Below are 21,381 nucleotides of genomic sequence, written 5' to 3' on the forward strand. Positions count from 1 at the left end.
AGATAAAGAAGCAATGGCAGAGAAATTTAACTCTAGGCTACCCAATGAGCTGCACTGGGGATACAAATAAAATGGTCTATTCCCTGAGTTTGAGATCTTTCTACTATGAGGTCTACGAAATCAATGCTATCTCTACAAGGTAGAAAGTGATAAGTAGATAAGCCATAAAGGAAAAGTATAATAGTTCAGTGGTAAGTGATTTCTCTCTCTTTGGGTATTGACCTAATCAGAAACTTCCTTGTCAATGATGTGGTGTCATGATAACAATAAACAAGTCTATTACAAATGGAAAGCTTTTGTTTGTCTTTAGCTGCATGAGGCTCAAGGCCAGCCATGCTCTTCAGAATTCTCATCATGATTACTTTGGGTCTCCCAGTCACCTACTCAGTAGTAATGCCTCAAGGCCTGATAATGTTGAAGGAAGAGAGAACAATGGGCTAGGATTTAGGCAGCCTGGATCTTTGTTCTACCTCAGCAATTTTGAAGTAAATTTCTGTTGAATTGGATAAAAAAATATGGCTGTAATTTCTCCTATTTCCTGTGAATATGCCTATTTACACTGTGTCTTTGATATAGCCCCATAAAAAAAGAAGGGGACTTGAATACGAACTACCCTTGTGACTTACTTTGACCAATAGGAAGCAATGACACAATGGAATTTCTAAGACTAGGACTTAAGGTTCCCTGCAGCATTAGTTTCTCCTTCTTTTGACTTTACTCCAGTATGCCATGCTAGGAAGAAGCTGAGGTGAATGACCAAGAAGAGAGAGGCCCAGTCACCTCTGTTCTCAAAACTGCCCTGGCCGGACCAGCACCCCCCACCCCAACTGCTGCTATGGCAGTGAGAACTGACCAGAAAACCCACAGAACTTTGGGGAAAGGTGAATTGTTAGTAATTAGGTTTTGATGCATTTGGTTGCATAGTAATAGATGGCTGATACATATGGGTGAGACTCCACCATGGAAATGGAATTTGAAGATCCTTTGGAATATACATATAGTAAGGGACTTTGACGGTAGGAATTGAATGTAATGGGGTGAGAGAGAGGTTTATTATCTGCAGGAAGTTTATCAAGTTGGAAGAAAACAGGCACATGAAGTAAGATCAGACCAAGAATTAATATTCAACTACTGGAGTTCCCGTTGTGGCGCAGTGGTTAACGAATCCGACTAGGAACCATGAGGTTGCGGGTTCGGTCCCTGCCCTTGCTCAGTGGGTTAAGGGTCCGGCGTTGCCGTGAGCTGTGGTGTAGGTCGCAGACGTGGCTCGGATCCCACATTGCTGTGGCTCTGGTGTAGGCCAGTGGCTACAGCTCCGATTAGATCCCTAGCCTGGGAACCTCCATATGCCGCGGGAGTGGCCCAAGAAATGGCAAAAAGACAAAAAAAAAATATTCAACTACTAACTAAAATGAGAATCAGAGTATCAGAAAATTTCATGGCTGGGGGAACATTCTAGGTCCAGGGATAACAAATGGCTTTCATCATTCACCATTGATTGGTAGTGGCTGGCTGAAATGCTGTGTTGAGAATTCTGAGGCTCTGTCTATTTTCAGAGAGCTGTAATCGATTGGTAATGTCTGCCGTGAGTCCAGGTTTTACTTCAATTACTCTCTTGTGCAAAATTCTTTTCTGTCTCAGCAACTTTACCTATGCTGCACAGTCTGTTTGCAATGCTCCCCCACCCATCCATAGTTTTCCTAGCTAGCTCATCCTTCAAGATTCACCATTAATGCCCCTTCCCTGGAGAGTCCTTCCCTGCCTAAAGTAGAACCCTCCTTGTTAATGTCTTTTCATTGTTCTCATCATAATTTGTCATTACATATTTGTGTGGGTGTGTTTAATTACCCATCCTCACCCCCTTCTTATAATACATTCATGTATAACAGCAAGCTTCCTGAGGGCAGGGCCATGTCTATTTTTTCCCAGCTGTTTATCCAGCTCTTAGCCCTGTGCTGTGGCACAATAGATACTCAGTATTATTTGTTGACATGTGATTGAGAAGTGATACAGAGTCTGATTTCCTCCTCCACTGTGGAGTGGTTAGGTCACATTGCTTGCTCATGTGGTCTGCCAAACTGCCAACTCCTAGTCCAGTGCTCTGTCTAAGCCACTAGGTGGGTGATGCTGAGATTATAAGAGATTGTAAACTCCAGGAGGGATGGGGCTGAGACTGTGTTGAAAGATGGTGCAGCCAACCCATTTTAGACATATAATCAAGCTATTGATGGAGAAAAACAGGGGAAAGTTTACATAAAAATAATGATCTTGAAACTTGTAGCTTTAGGCTGACACTTGGCCAGGTAACCTAACAGATGATTAGGTCCATTGGGTGGTACCAGGTTGAGCGCATGCAAGGGCTATTCTGTCTTTGCCCCTATTAACATGACGCATTCTGTATGTTCCAGAGTTAAACTGATGTGTGGTGGTAGCACCCTGTAGCCTGCGAAGAACATATTAAATGTAATGACATTTTAATTGGCCTCAAAATCTTTTAGACATTAATATTTTGAAAATAAGGTAAGTTGAAAATGAAAAATAAAGACAAGAAAAGATATTTTGTCTTACTCTTAAATTTAGAAGCAATACAAAGACATTATTTGACATATGTCCAAAGCATTTTTTGACAAAAGAAAGCTTTTTCGTTTGACTGGGTCTTCCATGGAGGGCAGAAATATTTTGCTCTTTGCAAAGCCTTGTTTTATTAGGAATGACCAGTGTTTCCCTGAGAGATGTAACCTGCTCATTGGGCTACAGAAGGACTGGCTAAAGAAAGCACTCCCCCCCCACCCCCACCACAATGTACATTGAGCAAGAAAGTATATTTGGCAAATTTTATAACAGCAGGATTGACAATGAGCATTTGTGGGCTTTGTGTAGTGGTAGGACACATTAAAATAATTTTAGTATTTTCTCAGTTAAAACCTTTGTTTTCTCTTTAAGATATGTGTTCTCTCTCTAGTGCTACCCCCAGGACAGGGGGTGGCAAATTTTTATGTAAATCTTTTAAGCTTCGAGAAGGCCATGAGATTGCTGTTGCAACTCTTCCATAGAGATGTAAGAGCAGGAAAAGACTATATGTAGAGGAATAGGCGTGGCTATGTTCTAGTGAAACTTTATTTATAAAAACAGGCAAACCAGAGTTTGTCTGCAGGCTGTCATTTGCCAGTACATGCTTTGTAAAAATGAAGTCAGGGTTCCTTTTTTTCAGTTCTAAAAAATGAAAACTTCAGTTGCTGATTTCCAAAAACTGCTTCTTGCGTTCTTATATGTAATTAATATAAGCAGCAAAGTATGGCCACATTTCTATGATTTTAAATTTATTGAAACAAAAAGACTAAGTTCATTGTGCCTCTAAAATGAACAGTGTCTAATCTAAGAAACTGTTCAAAAATTAAAACGATGAATAATTTTCAAATTCTGCTTCTATGCAGCAGCCCTCCTGCATTTGAAATGTTCAAGTAGAATAGCTATTCTTTCCCACTGATGAACCACAAATGGGCTGAAGATATTTGCATACCTTTTTACACACAACATACACCAGTACTCTAACCTCTGATTCTTCTTACCAAATTCCATTTAATTTGTCATTAATTAGTAAATTGTTATGTGAAATGCTGCAAAGCATCTTGGGTGAAACAGCCAGCATGATGATTATTCTTCTGGAAGCTATCTGAAATTGTTACTACTGAGCAATTTCCATGAAAATAGAAGGGTCTTTGGAGCTGTTCTTTTAAAATAAGAATAAAATGAACCAAATGGGGGAGAACAAATAAAGGCAATAATAAATCAAAGACAAAAGACAGGAAACTAGCCCCCCAAAAAGTATCTAGAAAGAAACTATATTAGCTTATATTTGCAAAGAGTAGATGCTTCTTAACTTTCCTTTGAGGATACAATTTAAAAAAAAACAAAAACTAAAAACAAGTCCAAAAGTAAACCTTTAGAAGTCCAGTTTGTATCTGCCTTAGGAATCTTCATATCTCCGAAAACCTTCATTTAAAGTGGTGGGTGAGGGGAATCTTGGCAGAGTGTAGGCAAGTTCAAGTTCCTTTTTTCTTTCTGTTACACCCATCATATTATGTATTTTCATTTGTTTTGCCAATTCCGGAATCATTGCTTTGAGTGATTATCATTATTTTTCCTTTTCTTTCTTTCTCTCTCTCTTCCTTCCTTCCTTCCTTCCTTCCTTCCTTCCTTCCTTCCTTCCTTCCTTCCTTCCTTCCTTCCTTCCTTCCTTCCTCCCTTCCTCTCTCTCTCTCTCTCTTTCTCTCTTTCTCCTTTCTCTCTTTCTCTTGTGTTGCTTGCCTTCTTATATGTAATTAATATAAGCAGCAAAGTATGGCTGCATTTCCATCTTCTCGCTTCTTTTCTCTCATTTAAAGCCCAGCTGAACGGATCCTCCGAATAGTTGGGGATTTTGCCTTCAAGTTGTTTCCAGTGTTTAATTCCTCCTACTGCCACCTCCATAACCAAACCCAAATGAAAGGGAGCCTCTTTGACCCTCTGCCCTCCCTTTCCTGCCTTCTCTTCTCCTGGGTTTCAATGGTTGATTGAACGGTGTGTTAGGTTCACTGAACTTGGATTTGGCTTCAGTTCCACTCAGAGACAAAGTCTGCTTCCAGGCCAATTACCATATGAAAGCAGCTGAGCTCTCTTTCCCCATTTTGGAATTCTAGGCAGCACCCTGGACTCTGATTTCTCAGACTCAAAGTTTTTGCCTAACTGTCCCCCACCCCCACATCACAATCCACGCCTTATCTCCTCCCATTCCTGTTTCTCTGGCCACCACCTTTCCAGTTCTTCCATTGCACTGTGGCAGCCTTGAGAAAGCATCTGTGAACTCTACTCCAGAACAACCGGCTTCATGTTTCTCTGAGGCTGATGGTGTAAGAGAGGGATTTATTTATCAGGGTTTGAGAAGTACAACGGGAGGTGGGGGATCTCACGTAGGATGGGAAGGGAGGCAATGCTTGTTAGGGCTGACTGAGCCTAAGGAAATCATGAGTCCCATCGCCAACTATCTAAGATCAAATATAACCCCGTTAAAGAGTTTATCTGCTTGTAAATCTGGTTTGGGGTCTTAGACAAACTGCTTCCAAAACTTCTGCTTTACTTCCAAGAAGTGGTTTTGCCAAGCTGAAAAATGACAGCAAAAAAGATGTTGCTCCTTTCCAGTGCATTACTTGGGTAAGCAAATGGCCCGTTTGGATCCTCAAAATGCCATTAGCAAAAATAGTATCCCCAAACTGGAAGGAGTTTGGAAAGCCTGTCTCTGTGTGAAAGCTACAGAAAAAACGTGTATGGGCTGATAAATAAGAACATTACCCTTTTGTCCTCATCCACCTCAGATCAGAATGATTTCAGAAGTTGCTGGTGGCCAAATCAGCCCTTAGTTATTTACTGGCTTACGTTAATATTGGTGCCTTAATGTTTCCACTCAAAGCTCTGTTCAACCTTGATACCTGGTCCCATTTTTGTTATATTCTGAACGCTTTGCTTCTTCCTTTTGTTGAATGTAAAGTGCAGTGATATATAGACTTCTCGTGGTGGAGCAAATACTGTTATTGTTTTCATCATGTCTCCTAATATATGTCATTTTTATAGTGAGTGGGGTGTAGTTATCTGGCAGACTATAAATATGGCAATAATTTGGACACCATAAGATTGTCTCAGAATCCTTTCCATAGATATGGGGACCATATTCATATGCATGAAGAAAGTATGTGTGTATACACTCATGTGTGCATCTGTAGGTTTTTATAAGTGTGCTCCCACATAGCAATGCCTATGTGTGCATGGGTATAATTTCAACCATGTGTGTACAAGGGTACTTTGTGTGCGTATATGCATGTATGTGAGATGCATATGCACATAGGATGTGTACGTTGATGTGCACGTGTATGTGTGGACTGAAATCTGTATAACTAAGTGGGTCTGTGTTTAGGGAGCATTTAAATGTGCAAATCAGGATGTGGAGCACATTCTATAAGAATTCTAGTATTGTCCTAGCAGCCAAAGTCTTTCAAGGCTCTTCTTTAATAGTCACATTCCTGGAGGGCTCCAGATCTCAGTCTCTGCTTTGAGGTGCAGTATCCTCTCCTGAAAGGAGACATTTTTGAAATGCAGAATGTCTGCTCTTGCAAGCCCAAACTCACTAAGTTGTGTTGGCTGCGTCCCAGAGAAACAGCCTGGACATCACTGGAGATGCAGGCCTTAAGCAAAAACACATGTGCACGCCTCTGCCTTGGAATCTAGTGGCCTTAAAGGAAATGGATCTATCTCTGTGGAAGAGGGAAGGAGGAAAAACTGCATTAGCCCCACTGTTTGCAAGGAAGATGCCTGGTATCATTTATTATGCTGACCGGGTACCTTCTCTATGGATTACGATAAAATCATTTGCCCTTCTTTTATCTTGCAGACCCTTTATTGTCCTGCATGTGGCCTTGGTAATGAATTCATACATAGACGAGGGACAACAAGGGAGAAGAGTTTAAGTATTATGATTGTGTTAGTATTGATCACAGAATAGATTAAGAGACAGCTAGGAGGAATTTCTTTGTAGGATCAAATTCTTGCCTTTCCCTACTCCCTAATATAGCTGGGAGCCCTAGGCACATCTGTCAATGCAATAATTTCAACTCTTAAGCAAAAAGCCTCCCATCTCAGAAATTTTGCATCTAACAAATCACGGTACTTGGTCCTCAAATTTACCCCATGGCAATATTTTGGCAGGATTTTTAGACTGTAGGATAAGGAATCCAAGAATGTTCAAGAAAGGATTTCCCAGCCCCCACTGCTGCACACTGAATAGCATCATCCAGGGAGAGGTGGTGATGATTAATCACTTCCAGTTTCCTAGAACCCACTCTCCCCTTCCTCCTCTCCCTTTCCATCCCCTCCCTTTCCACAGGCTTCTGTGACAGAGAGAATGATTTACTGACTCGTTGAGGATAACAGATAGCAGGTCTTAGGGCCAATCTAGTTTAGTGTCTTTTAAATAAACAGGCCTGGTCTTGCCTTGGGCTCTAATGTCATGGCTTTTTCATGGGCTTTATTCTGGACAGTGTGTCTCAGCTCCCAGGTCTTGCTTGCTTGGTCCCTGACCTCTTGACTAAACTCTGTGGCTAGACCCAGAGTCCCAGACTTTGCTGAGATTCATCTCGTGAGCTTGAGACCCCAGCACTGACAGCTGTTCCCTTCTTGACTGAAATTCTCACCTGCCTCTCTAATTGTTCTATTTTGGGGCTCTTTGTGGAAGCACTTTGTGTGATCCCACCCAACATCCCTGCTGGGGTCTCATTGGTTCCAGGGCTAGAACCCCAACTCCTGGCCAGCTCCAGCTGTATTCTAGGAGTTACTGGAATCAGATTTAATAGGACTAAAGAGGAAACAGAATCTGGCTTATTGAGCACCTATGCAATGTTACCTAATACTCATAACAAAATGGGTAGTATTATGGCTTTCAATTAAACTTTACAGAACCTGGATTGAAGAGAGTTGCAATAACTTGCCCACAGTTATTCAACACAGCTAGTGAGTGGAAGAATTGGGGTTTAATCCCACATCTTTTTCCTGTTATCTTACTTGTTCTCATAACCCATATTCTAATCATAGCTGTGTTTACTGAGCATTCATACCTGCCAAACTCTGTGCCAAACAGGTTGTCTATATTGCTTTTTTGCACTTAAAAAAATGAGTTACGATTCACAGACCATAGAATTCACCCTCTTTGCTTTTAAAGTGTACACTTCAGTGGAATTTTTTTTTTGGTATATTTCCAAGGTGGTACAGTCATTACCACTATCTAATTCCACAATATTCTCAACTCCCCTAAGACAAACACTTTCCCTCTTAGCAGTCACTTTTTATTCTACCCTTTCCCTATCCTCTGACAACGATTATTCCACTTTTTGTCTCTCTGGAGTCGCTCATTTTGAACCATTTCATATAAACAGAATCACCAAATATGTGGCATATTTTTGCATTTGGCTTCTTCCTTTTGGCCTAATGTTTTCAAGGTTCATCCAGGTTGTAGCATGTGTCAATACTTCAATTTTTTTATGGCTGAATAATATTCCATTATGTGGATGTACCACATGTTTTTTAGATGTGTCTGTGGCTTGCACAATTTCCCAGGCCAGGGATCAAGCTTGAGCTCCAGTAGTGACACCATTAGGCCACTAGGGAACACCTTGCATTTTTTTTTGGCCACGCCCACAGCACATGGAAGTTCCTGGGCCAGGGATTGAACCAGTGCCACAGCAGTGACAGTGCTGGATCCTTAGCCCTCTACGCTGCAAGAGAACTGCTGCATTTTATTTTTTTAAGATGAACTTCACCTATGAACTAGGCCCAATTATTATCTCCATAGGTAAACATAGGTAAAGTCCTACATAGGTTCAGTGACGTGCCTTAGGTCACATTCTAGGAAAAGTCTGTGACATATATAATCATTTTACATCTGTATTTTCAGTTTCAATTACTTATTGCCCATCCTTAGCAGATAATGGACCAGCCTTGTACCACCATGGGGCAGGGATGCAGGATATAATACATGTTACATGAGGGCATCACACAGGTTGTCTCCACCCAGAGCCCTCCCTCTCCTCTGTCTCAGGATTCTACTCCACATTCTGCCTAGAACCCACCCTAGGCTTCCTGCAATTTTGTAGCACAACCCGGGAACCTAGTCTGGAGGGGAAGGTAGATGAAGAGAAGACACTCTTTCCCAGCGGGACATTGGATTCTGCTTCTCAGAGCACATTGGGTGTCCTTTCACAGCCTCCCCACCACAGAACTGAGGCTGTTGCAGTTTTTCTTTTCCTGACAAGGTTTCCAAGGGCTATGTTGTTTCTAGAGAATAAAATGATAAGAACTGGAGTTCTGTTGTGCAATGGGATTGGCATTGTATCTGCAGCTCCGGGATTCAGGTTTCTATCTCCAGCCCAGCACAGTGGGTTAAAGGACCCAGTGCTGCTGTAGCTGGAGTGTAAGTCTTGACCATGGCCTGAATCTGATCTCTGGCCTGGGAACTTCTGTATGCCTCAGGGTGGCCAATGAGTGAGTAAATAAATAAATAAATAAATAAAATGATAAGGACTAAAGAAAAGCTTGTCTATGACAGCAATAGGTAAAATCCTATGTCTTGTCAACTTCTAACTCTTCTGCTCTATCTTTATGACAGTAAAAAACTAATTAATTGCCTACTGCAGAATCTGTATAGTGAGGTGCAGTTCTTGCCCTTGAGGGGAATCTGCCCAGAGGAGGTTGTGAGGGCCAGCGCAAGAAGTCACTGCAGTAGTAGGCTCTATGCACTGGGCCCTGGTCATATAGGCCTGGGCAGGCAGGGAAGGCCCCCAGTGTTGGAGGCAGAGAAAATGGACTGGGGGCATGGGAAGACTTCAAGGAAGACTGGAATTTAGTGAAACATCCAGAAGAGGATAGAGGTGGAGAAAACTACCCAAGGAAAGACACAGAGCCAAATATGAGCTGGGTGCAGTTGAGCAATGATAAATAAACCTATCTGGTTGGAATTGAAAGGATGCTGGGATGGGGCTGATGAGGGATGTGGGCAAGAGACTGTGGCAGGACAAAGAATTTGTATTTAATTTGGTAAACAAAAATCAGGCTGGGGGAACAGAGGTGGAGTCAACCTGAGGATGGTGCAATCATTTGGCAGGATAGGAAATGTCACAAAACTGAGGAAAAGTTTCCCAACTTAATTGTTCCTTGAGAAGTAATGGTGGTGATCTGGGGCTTGAATTCAGTGGAAAGGGCATGCTTAGAGTAACATGTTCTCAGGGCCCTGGAGATTGAGAAACATACAATGCAGATAACAAGCAATGTGGGAAGGTGCAACGAGGGAAATTAAAGAGAGCATTCCAAATTTGCCCAGCCTGTTGGACAGAACTTCTTTGAATTGCTCAATTTGGTAGCCAAGTCAAAGAGGCAGGCTCAGGGACAGAGAATGAAAAATTGAGATGGCATCTGGGATGGATGGTACTTACACCTGAACTTAAGAAATAGGTTAATAATTCAGCTCAAAATCCGGATGATTCTGAAGGTCCAGTTTTAAAATGTGAATGAGACACTTTTCATTCTGATGAGAGCTGTCATTTATCGGACTCAAAAGTTTGTGGTAGGTTATATAGTATAAAGAAATAGCTCAGAGAGGTTGAGTGAGTTGCCCAAATGTTGAACAGCAGGCAAATAGCAAGCCTAGGGTCCAGCCCTGGTGCAGAGCTACCAAAATCCACACTTGTTTACTCACTCAGTTTATAGCCATTATAAGTTTTCAGACACTGTGTTGACAGAGAGGCATCTGTGAGAATTTTCACCTCGGTCGTCCTGACTTTTGACTTAAACCACATGTGAGGAATAGGACAGAGTCTAGTTATGTTTCTTGCTGTGGCCTGAAATGTAGATGCTAAACACAAAGCCAGATTCAAACTGGGAGATGGGTGTCTCTTTTCAAGGCTTTAAGCAGTAGTTCAATAAGTGTTCTTTGCTCATATCCATGAATTTTTATGCTACAATCTCATGGCTGCAATTGCTGAATTTTCCTGCAATTGCTCAGCTATCTAGTGCAAGTATTTGTCTTTTTATTTAAGAAATTGCTTTCTCTGAAGGAAGATCCCATCATTTAAACAGAAATATACATTGCTTTTTTTCAGAGCTTTTTGTGCATCCTGGCCTTTCAGTTCATAATGTTTGTTGAGGGAGTGAAAAATGAGTGTGCACACGTGCTTGTATGTGTAATGTGTGTGTGTGCACACTTACCCTCAGCCTTCATTACCAGGCTCGAATGAGCATGATAGAGATGGGGTAGTGGTCTGGACAGAAACACTTCTTGTGGGTCTGGTGAGGTCCAGCTTCAGGGTCTGTGCTGCAGGGCTGGGGCACAAGGGTGGGGGAGGGCTCCTTGCCTGACCTTTCCACCTGGGATTCTGGCACCAACACTGACATTCCAAGCATCCTCTCTGAGGGCACTGCCTGGGGTATGAGGCTGCTCATGTCACGCCAGGAAATTTTGGCCATATGTTTCTGATTCATTTACACCCATAAAAATGTGATTTTTAAGAGCAACATGACATGCAATAAGCTTTCTAGGCCTTCTCTCCTGCTCCAAGTCCCTGCTCAGAGGAGCGGACAGATTGGTTTTGCCAAGAGCAAAATGAGTTCAGACTCCAGGATCCTCAACCCCAGAGGCAGGAATGCCAGCAAGGCTTATACTGGTGGTCCTCTGGAAATGTAAGGTGACTCCTGACAAGGTACACCACCAGGCTGAAATTGTGCCTGAGATCCGGCTTCTGCCCTTTCCTAGGGAGCACTGCTTCAGTAAACAAGTAGTAGTAATGGCTTTTTTCCTTTCTATTTATGTATTCTCTATTTCTCATCCTTTCATTTGTTCTTATCACCTGAGGAGAATGGATTCCCCTGCTCAGCTTATGGGTCAACATACCTGCAGCTCCTGCTGTATCTTTGATCTTTCAGATGAGCTCTTTGTGAGTTGATCCACTGACTCTCTTTGGTTTTTGTTTTTATTAACTGAAATATTGCAAATTGCCTGAAAATAGAGGAACTCTGTTTCATTCTCAAATCCATGCTGCCTCTGAGGCCACTTGGCTCCAGAATTGTGTCTCTTGAGTTTACCTAGTTTTGCCGTCATACCATCCCTAGCCCATTCTTATCTTTTTTTGTCTTACTGGCCAGGCCTGGCTGCTTCTCCTCTTTGCTGCTCCTGGACATGGTGGGTGAGATCTGCTTCTGTTCCAAGTGACGGAGAACAACTAAATGCTGCTGCCCCCCAAATAAGGGAAGGATGGGAGTTTTGAAAACCCACAGATCAATATATTAATCCTGACGCTACCACTTCCTGGTTGTCTGTCCTTGGGTCTCAGTTTCCTCCTCTGTATAGTGAAGATGAAAAGATCCATCTCACAGAGCAGCTGTAAGGATTTAATAAGGGTGTGTCATGTTTGTCTCTGTATCCACAGGGCCTGGCACACAGGAGGGGCCATTTCATGTTGGGTAGAGTCACTGTCCTTCAGCCGAAGGCCACCAGGGACAAGCTAGTAGTTGAGAAAGTTGGGTTTTATTACTTGTTGCAGTGAAGGAGGGCATAGATCCTGGGAACTGTGGAACAGATCAGTAAGGGGTGTTTCAAAGAAACTATGATGAGATTTGGGCTTTGGTTGAGTGATTTGGGAGAAGTGGGAGTTTGATGAGGTCAGAAATTGGGGGTGATGATATAATTGAGTATCTCAATACATCTGATCTCTAAGGAGGGGAGATAGGAATAAGGATAACGCTGTAACTGGAGAGGAAATCATTCATTTTATAGAGAAGGGGGTGCTATGGTGTCAGGTGGTGTGTGGCATAGTATCACTGTCATCACTTTTTCTTAGATGCAATGATAACATGACCTTGCTTGGGCCCATTTTATCATGAGCTTGGAGTCACCTTGTCTGAGGGTGGTGTTCTGTGAATTGTGACATTTGATAGGAGAAAAACAACAGCTGTGAGTACCAGGTCAACTTCTCAGTGTGAGGGGCTGATTTTTTTTTTCTTGCTTGCCAGCTTTCTGTTTTTTTCTCTCAAAGGCATGGCAGGTTGGCCAGTGTTTCTATAAGAAAGAAGAATTAGGGAAGAGTAACCTGAATGTTCTGCTATAACATCAAATGGCCTTCATGGAACCCGAGTGTGTGAGAAAGTGACTCTTTCCCTAGTGGGTAGTTCAGGCAGAAGTTCAGGGAGAAGAAAGTAAAGGCATTGGGGAGGAGACAATATTATCTGAATTCTTGTTCTGGATAAGTGGGGGAATAGGGGTGTCAGGAGCTAGGACCAGATATTCAGAGGAGCAGGAATTCCCCAAGGCTGCAGAACATGGAGCAATCAAGTGGCTGGGGGCAAAGTCACAGTATGCACACAGTGGGTCCAAGCTAAGTGGGGAAGCCAAGGACAAATGTGAAAATGAGTACAAGCCACCAGAGAAGCACTGGAAGGAGTGAGATCTAATACCAAGAATGTCAGGTATTAGAAGTTGTAAAAATTTCATAAAGCCCCAGAATGGCAAGGCAAGAAGTTTATGAGATGTCTTGATCTTTACCTACTCATAGGATAGAACGCTTAAAGAAACTGGACCAGGTCACACAAATATGGCATCTTAGGAAACCATGAAGGAAAGTGTTTGCCTAAAAGTTGGGAAAGTGGGAAGTGACCAGATTATTGATATTCTTGAATGTAGTCTCCCTGTCCTCCACTCCCCTGTAAAACACATTTATTTGTTTGGATTAACGAATTTTGATGGTTTGACTTCTGACTATGCTTATGTTAGCGAAAGATTGCTGTTGCCTGGAAATGTTGCCCACTCGAATCATGAAGATGATTTGCCTCCATCTCTAGCAAGTCTTAGAGCCTCCTAGCAAACCACTCTAGACTATATGTCTCCAAATAGGACAAGTTCATAATTCATATATTGTCTCCTTTTCAGAATGTCATTACCATGAGGTAGGGATGTTGTCATCTTTGCTTGCTATTAGGTTGCCACACAGGTTGTGGTCCCATAGCTCTTTGTTCCTGTGCTTTCAATCTCTCCTTCTCAATTGTTCCCTCCTTATCAACATTTAAACAAATTATTTCATTAAAAATAAAACTCTCCCTGTACCTAAGTCTCCCTCCAGCTACTGTTCCATCTTTTTCTATTTCTTTAGTCATGCTTTTATTCTGAATGTTGTCTGCCCTGTATCTTCAGATCATTCACTCCCCACTTCCTGCAGGCTGACTTTCATCTCCATTACTCCCTGGAAATTCTCCTGCTATGGGCACCTAGGATCTCTGTTCCTAGAATATTCTGTGACCACAAATCTCAGCCTAAGCAAGATGCCTCCTCTGAACTCCAAAACCAGGTACCTGCCATTGGTAAACTATTTCCACCTGTTTCCTCAAGCTATGCACAAGGGAGCTTATAATCCTCCCTTTCCTTTCCTAACCTTCTTTGTCTCCCATGTTCCTCATCTCAGATAATGATATTGCCATGGATCCATTTTTTTCTGATGACAGACCCAAGACATCCTCAGTAGCTCCTGTTTCCTCACCCTCCAATCTCCAACATCCAGCTGATCACTAAGTACTCGCTAAATACACCTGCAGTTGATTCTCTTTTGCTAGTTTAGGTCATCATCGCTGTTTGCCTGGATTACTGCAGCAGCTTCCAGGCTCCATGCCTTCCATCTTTCTTCCCTGAGACTTGTCCTCCATTCCACAGCCAGAGCAAGCTTTTGAAATGAAACTCCACTCCTATGCATACCTACCTTAAGTCCATCACTGGCCCCACCTGACTACGCAATGAAGCTCAAACTAAGAAGCATGAGTTCATATCTCCGTTCTTCTCTTTAATAGCTACATGAATATACACAAGTCATTCTGAGACTTAGTTTCTTTACCTGTAAAATGGGAATGATAATGCATGCCCTTCCTATTGTGTAAGGAGATGAATGTCATCAAATAGATACAATGTGCAGTGCTTTATGAAGTAAGGAATGAGAATCCACTGCTCAATACATATCTGTTGAGTAGATGAATGAATTGCTTCTGTCATTCTGCTCCCCCATTCAGGCCCACTGGATGGGGAAGGGAAGCAAAGCAGTAGGGGAGACAATTTCTAGCCCCTTAAATTTGAGGGAGATGCTGCTTCACAATCTGGGACCAACATGTTTAGTGCTGACTTTCTTTCTCCTCAAGTGTCTTTATTGTATCCATCCGTAAATCCAGCTGTGGAGGAACCACTTCAAATAAGCTCTCCTCAGCATATATCACCACCCCCTGAGGAGTGTATGTTCTATGAAGTTAAGGGAATAAATATAGATTTTTCTAGAAGAGGAGAAAAATAAAGGACTTTCACTTTTATTCAAAATTATCACTTCAGCAGCTGCCTACATGACTTGGAAAATTCCCCTCATATCTCTTGATGGATTCTCCACTGTCAAAATCCCCATTCTCACTGGCTGACAGGGACTGGTTTTTAGCGCCAACAATATTTGATGTCAAAATGCAGAGGGAAGTGACACCAGGATCTCTTACTACACATTAATCTCTTCATTATTTCTGACATAGATATTATAACATTGTCACAGATTTAATAGAGGATAATGGCAATACAATTCTAATGCATTAGGTATGATCTGGGGTGACTACAGTCTAAACTTTTAATATAAAATAGATATTCTGTATGTGAAGGTAAATGAGCTTGAACACAGGCACATACAATGGCTATAACAAAGGCATTGCCTTCACAATAGGGAGTGAGAAATGAACTTTTCATTACTGGATATGATTGACATCTTTTTGTGTCCATTCATGGCTGCAAAAATCCCAGAGTCATAGCAGAGAACATGAAGAATTTCTCCACAGCTGAGATGGAGACTTTAAGGCACAAAGTTATGGAGGTTTGAAGTCAATTGTTTTCAAAAATGCAGAGCAAAATGAAATAATTTTGCACCTTGCTGTTAGTCAAGATGTTTCCTTCTAAAGCATTTTTTTCACTCAGTGGTATCTAAATGATATATATCTTTTCGATAGCCACAGGTGGTAGGTGTCTGTTCCAAGGATTTTCCTTTAAATGTTTCCAGCAGTCCCCCATGGAGCTAAAGAAACAGGAGAAAATCGCTGCCCAGTTCTTCAGCTCCAGGCCATTCTAGTTTCTTAGAACTAACTTATCTTTCCTCTTTGTTTTTACTTTTTGTTTCTTGTTATTTTTCATGTAGATTTTGCATTTGGAGATCCCCTCTTTTCCCCATGTCCCCAGGGATTAGGAACTCAGTTCTAACTGTTAATCTCTAACTTAATATTTACTCCTCTGAGGTGATATTTTTTTTCCCAAAAGAAGCCTCTCTGACCAGAGTTAAAAGAGAAACAGCACTCTCTTTCCACTGGGTCTAGGGGCCTTCCCAGGTGGGCCTAGAGCATTGTGGAGGCGCTGCGCATCCTGCAAAAGGGATCAAGTGACAGATCTTGAGGCCATGTGGGTTCAAGAGGGCCATTCTATGGATGAGAAACTGGGGCTTGGAAAGGTAATATGAGTGGACCACCATAGCTCCCTACATCAATACTCAGATTCATAGGACATTAGGAAGAATTGGAATGGAGATACTTCCCTGTATGTTTCATAACCAAAATGTTTCACAACACATTAGAATGGACTCACACAGGGGGTGGGAGTTTCCTTAAACTTTGGCTGGAAGAATTCCTTCCTTTAGATGTGTATTTCTCAAGGGCTTCTCCTGATTCTAACAAGGGCAAACTATCTAGAGTTAATAGGAAAATTTAGTGCTATAAAAAAAGAAAGAGGGAGAGAGAGAGAGAGAGAGAGAGAGAGAGAGAGAGAGAGAGAAAAGAAATAAAGAACGAAAAAAGAAAGAAAGAGAGGAAGAAAGGAATGAAAGAAAGAAATGAAAGAAAGGAATGAAAGTGAGAAAGAAAAGACAAAACTAGCAAAAATCTTAACATGTTGCATAATTGTAAAATGTAATAATATATATCTTGTAAAACTGTGAGCTCTCTAGCAGGCTTATAATGAGTCAGTTTCTCACCTAGGTTTACAAAAAAAAGTAAAGAGCATTCTAGTTTGCAAATCAGCATTTCCAGAGGTGATAGTATGTTTGGTTTGTCTTTCTCTTAAGATGCCAGATTCAAATAGAAAGTCATGAAAAGAATCAACTAATTTTGTAAAACTTAACTGGTGAATCCAAGTTGTAAAAACATAGTCTATCTTAGAAATCACCCTATCACACTGGCCACTTGAGGCATGTTGTTAATAAAATATTAGGGAGAGAAAGAAGCAGAGACATTTAGGTTCTATGGTTCAAAAGCACAAGAAGTAAAAACTGGGCAGAGAGGATGAAAGAGTGGCATCTGGCCATATAGCATTGCTAATATCATAGTGATTACCATATATTGAGCTCTTACTAGTGTTAAGTGATTTATATGCATTATTTTTGGTTTTTCACAATATTATTATTATGAAATAATGTTATTATTGTTATTCCTTTTCACAGGCAAAGAAAGAGAGATGGAATAATTTTCTGAAGGTTAAAAAGTTCTGTGGTGGGCAGCTTCTGACATGCCTCCTGGTGTTTAAGCTCTTGTGCAATCCCATCCACCTGATTGTGGGTTGGACCAATGACATTCTTCTGAGGAACAAAATGTGGTCAAAGTGATGGGCTCTCACTTCCATATTAGGTTATAAAAGATTATAATTTCTATTTTTTCTCTCTTTGGTACTTTTCTTGCCTTCCTGTTTTCTCACTCTGATGAAGCAACTTTCATGTTGAAAAATGCTCTGTGGAGAAGTCCATATGACAGGAACTGAAGAAATCCTCAAACTAAGAGCTCATGAGAAATTGAGGCCCCAGTCACCAAACTACAAGGAACTAACCATCCCATAACCACAGAAGTGAACTAGAAGCTGGTTTTCCCAGTTGAGCCTTCAGATGAGACCACAACCCCAGCCAACACATTGACTGTGGCCTGTAAGAGACCTGAAGCCAGAGGCACCCAGCTAATCTGCACCAGATTCTTAACCCACGACAGCTATGGGAAAATAAATGTATGTCATTTGACTCTGCTATGTTCTGGGCCAATGTATTACAAAAGCAACAGATAAATAATGTAGTTACAAAGAAGCTAAGCTAGAATTTAAACTGAGAACTTCCCTGACCCCCAAACCTATCTTCTTTCTACATCACCCTTAAGTCATGGAATATTTATGGAACATGTTTTATGTGCTGGCTGTCATGTTATACATTGGGGATGCACAGGCACAGTTCCCTAGCAAGAAGGAAGACTAGACAATTCTTTATGGGGAGTTAGGATTTGAATTTGGCATTGCCTCAAATGTAGAGTAAACGAAGGAGGAGGACCACATCCCAAGCATGGGGAATAGTGTGAGAATGACTATAGGGTTTAGGATAAGTTTGGCCTATGATAATCAGGCCATTTGGGGCAGAGTGGAGGATTCTCATCTGTGGCCTAAGAAAAACATGCTCCAATCCAAAAGCTTATCTGTCCTCAGGATACAACTGAAAAGACCCTGACTATTTTGTTATGTATATATATTTAAAAAAAATATGTAATAGTATTATAGAAAAGACTCTGGGATGTGATTGCTCAAGATCCCTTTGAATTGTTTTCAACTGATTTCCATGGTATATTGTTAAATGGATAAAGCAAAATGCAGGATGGAAGTATTCTAGCTATTTACTAAGAAACATTGAAAGAATTAATCAGAAAGTAACTGAAAAAAAAGGGTTATTTTCTGTACAGGGTAGAGGAGAGAAGTGGAAGGTAGAGAATGGGAACAAGCCTACTCTGAATGCATATTTTTGCATAGTTTTACTTTTGAATTTTGTAAATGTCTTGAATTAAAAAAATAAACATTAAGTTTGCAAATAAAGGAAACATCAATCTAATTGAACTTAAAATTACAGAAAAGAATGCTCCCAAGGGACATTTGAATAGTGTCCTCAGAATATATATTCTAAGAACAAACATAATTGACTCTACTCAGTATTTTCATGTTAGAATACTGATGTTATCATTTCAAAGACTGTTTAATGGATATTACAGGATAAAGCTAGTAAGTTGTGCCAGTGTTACCAGGAAACAAGATTTTCATGTAAGAGAAAAGAAACGTGTATGACAAGTGTGCCTGGCTCACTTTTTACATTATCTACCCTAAACCTGGAATCAGCCATTTTTCCAAGAAGCTATGGTTCCTCATAGTGGGAAATGGTCTATTTTAAAAAGTGTTATCTGGGCACTAGAGAATACTAAAAAAAAAATGGCCTCACTTATGTCCTTTTATTGCCCCTGGCTCTAGATACAGCTGTTTTTATTTAATTTTACCTCCAGTCTCAATGGGAGCAAGAAGAGATTGAGTTTGGAGGAGGTGAGTGCCATCAGATGGTAAAGGGCATTAAATGCATCTTATATAAATCTGGACATGATCAGTGGAGGGGAACAGTTGAAGGTGCCTGTTGTTGATGGCAACAAAGAATAATGCTCAGTCTCATACACTTAAGTTATGTATTCTGGACCTAACATTGGGGTTAATAATCTCTTGTTTGCCAGTGTTCCATAACCCAGTTCTAGAATGAATACAAAACCACTTATACAACTTTGCAAATCCTGGTTTTATTGCTTGTTATGCCATTGGAACTACTTGAGCTCCTGGGCTTAGTCCAGTAGGATTTAATTTTATGTTATTATAGAGTTCTTATCACAATTTTAAATATATACTGAACTTTAAACATACAGATAAAAGCTGTGCCAGGCAGTCCAGCACTTGCACTAATCCAGAATGTCTCCACATTTATTTCTTAGGAAATGTGCTTGCTTTGTTGTCATCCTCTAGTTTCTATATTATAGAAATAATGCAGCTAGGCAAAAAGAATAATTAATACAGTACAGAATATTAACAATTGAGAAGATAATAGTCTTCCTGCCCCCACTCCCTTTTCTAGAGCATTTGATTTTCCCATTTATTACCACCATAATTCTGAATAATAAACCAGTAGTTTTTGATTTATGGACGTCCTTATTTGGAAGATGAAGAATTTGACTTATCAACACATATCTAGCTTATTTTCCCTTCTATACGTCTTCTGAATTTGTTGGTTAAATTGTTGTTTTCAGTCGTACTGGTGATCTTTAAAATGTTTCTTAATATAACGGAGCCTCTACTTTTGGTTTTAGACACACACTCTTGATTCATCATTTTTCAGAAATAAACTACCTCTGTGTTACTTTCTATTTTTTTCCTCTGAGCCATCTCATCCTCCATCAGTTTTTATTATTTTTTATATTATCGGGATTTTGACACTGATATTCTATTCTATAATTACAATTATGTTAAGTGCTTTGTCCATTGGTTACTACAAATATTAAAAATCAATAAATAAAATGTATCACAATTTGAAAATATTGTTTACTATGGAATTAAATAGTGTGATTATGGAGAAATAAAGGTAATTTCATATCATCAGACATGTGTTGTCTATAAGAGAACATTTCAAGTATAAAGCCAATGGGAGTCTCTTTTTTTTAATATGCCATAAACTGTTTAAATTAACAGCATAATTTAACATGCTCTGCTTCTGATTCATAACTTCCTTGAGCTTTTTCATGTTTACTGGATATATATATATATCCAGTTATATATATAGATTTTTTTTCCTTTTTGAGAAAAAAATCTGTACCATTTTAGCATGATACTTGGATCTTTCAGCTTCTACTTAAATCATAATTTTGTGGAATAAAATGTATTTTTTTCTGAAGAAACTCCCCTTGGAACCCTGGTTCCAGTGCTGTTTTCATTGCCTTCCATGGTATTTTCCTTGTTCCTTAGAGCCCACAACTTCTTATTCCCTAGATTCATTTTTCAATATGCTGAGTACATCCCTAAGAATTTTTTTTTCATAAAGGGAGTGTAATAGGTAAACTTTATGGCCTCAGATGATGAGAATATCTATCTTCACTTTTGTTTTGATAGTTTTTCAGGGTACATAATTCTAGTTTCAAAGTCATTTTCCTTCAGAATATTGGAGGAAATTGTCCTCCAGCCTCTGGTCAATCTTGATTCAATATCTTTCTTTAGCTCTGAAAAATTTATCTTTTACCTTTCACTGGTTATTTTCTCCCCTCCATGTTCTCTCTCTCTTTTTAACCTGGGACTCCTAATTGGCAGATGTTCATCTTCTGGGATATCCCTTTATGTTTATTATGTTTTTTAAAAATCTAAAATTTCTATTTTATTGCTCTTTTGTGGTACTTTTTTAGCAGCTTCCCCTAATAAATTATTTTAGCACTGGATTTGTTTTTATGTAGACCTTCTTTTTAATATTTATTTGAAAAATTATTTTATTGCGCCCATTTAGTTGCAGCCTACTATTTTCTTGTAAATTTCTTTGAAGTCTGGTATTCTGTGGTCCTTCCTATCTGTATTGTAGGTTTTCTCAAACATCTAATCCTTGATTATCTTTTTGTGTTTGTGTATTAAGCGCAGAGATGTGTAGTAGAAGACTGGATGATTGTGGTGTGGGCGAGGAAAGCAGGGGACATTGGAAGAGGAGGAAGACTTGAGGAGGGTACCAGGGCTAAATCGAGGAGACAGGCCCTGGTGAATTTGCCCTACTCAAGCTGGAGGCCTGGTCCTGATGGTCTAATTATCCCAGAATCAAAGCTGTCCTGTTTTTCTAGAAATAATATGGCCAAGGCAATAGCCCTAACTTTGTAAAGTGTCAAGCCTTGGGGCAAAAAGATTAAAAAAAAAAAAGAAGAAGAAGAAGAAGAAAAGCCAAAGACATAAAAAAGACAAAGCCC

This window comes from Phacochoerus africanus, chromosome 3 (assembly GCF_016906955.1).
Source record: "Phacochoerus africanus isolate WHEZ1 chromosome 3, ROS_Pafr_v1, whole genome shotgun sequence".
NCBI lineage: Eukaryota > Metazoa > Chordata > Mammalia > Artiodactyla > Suidae > Phacochoerus > Phacochoerus africanus.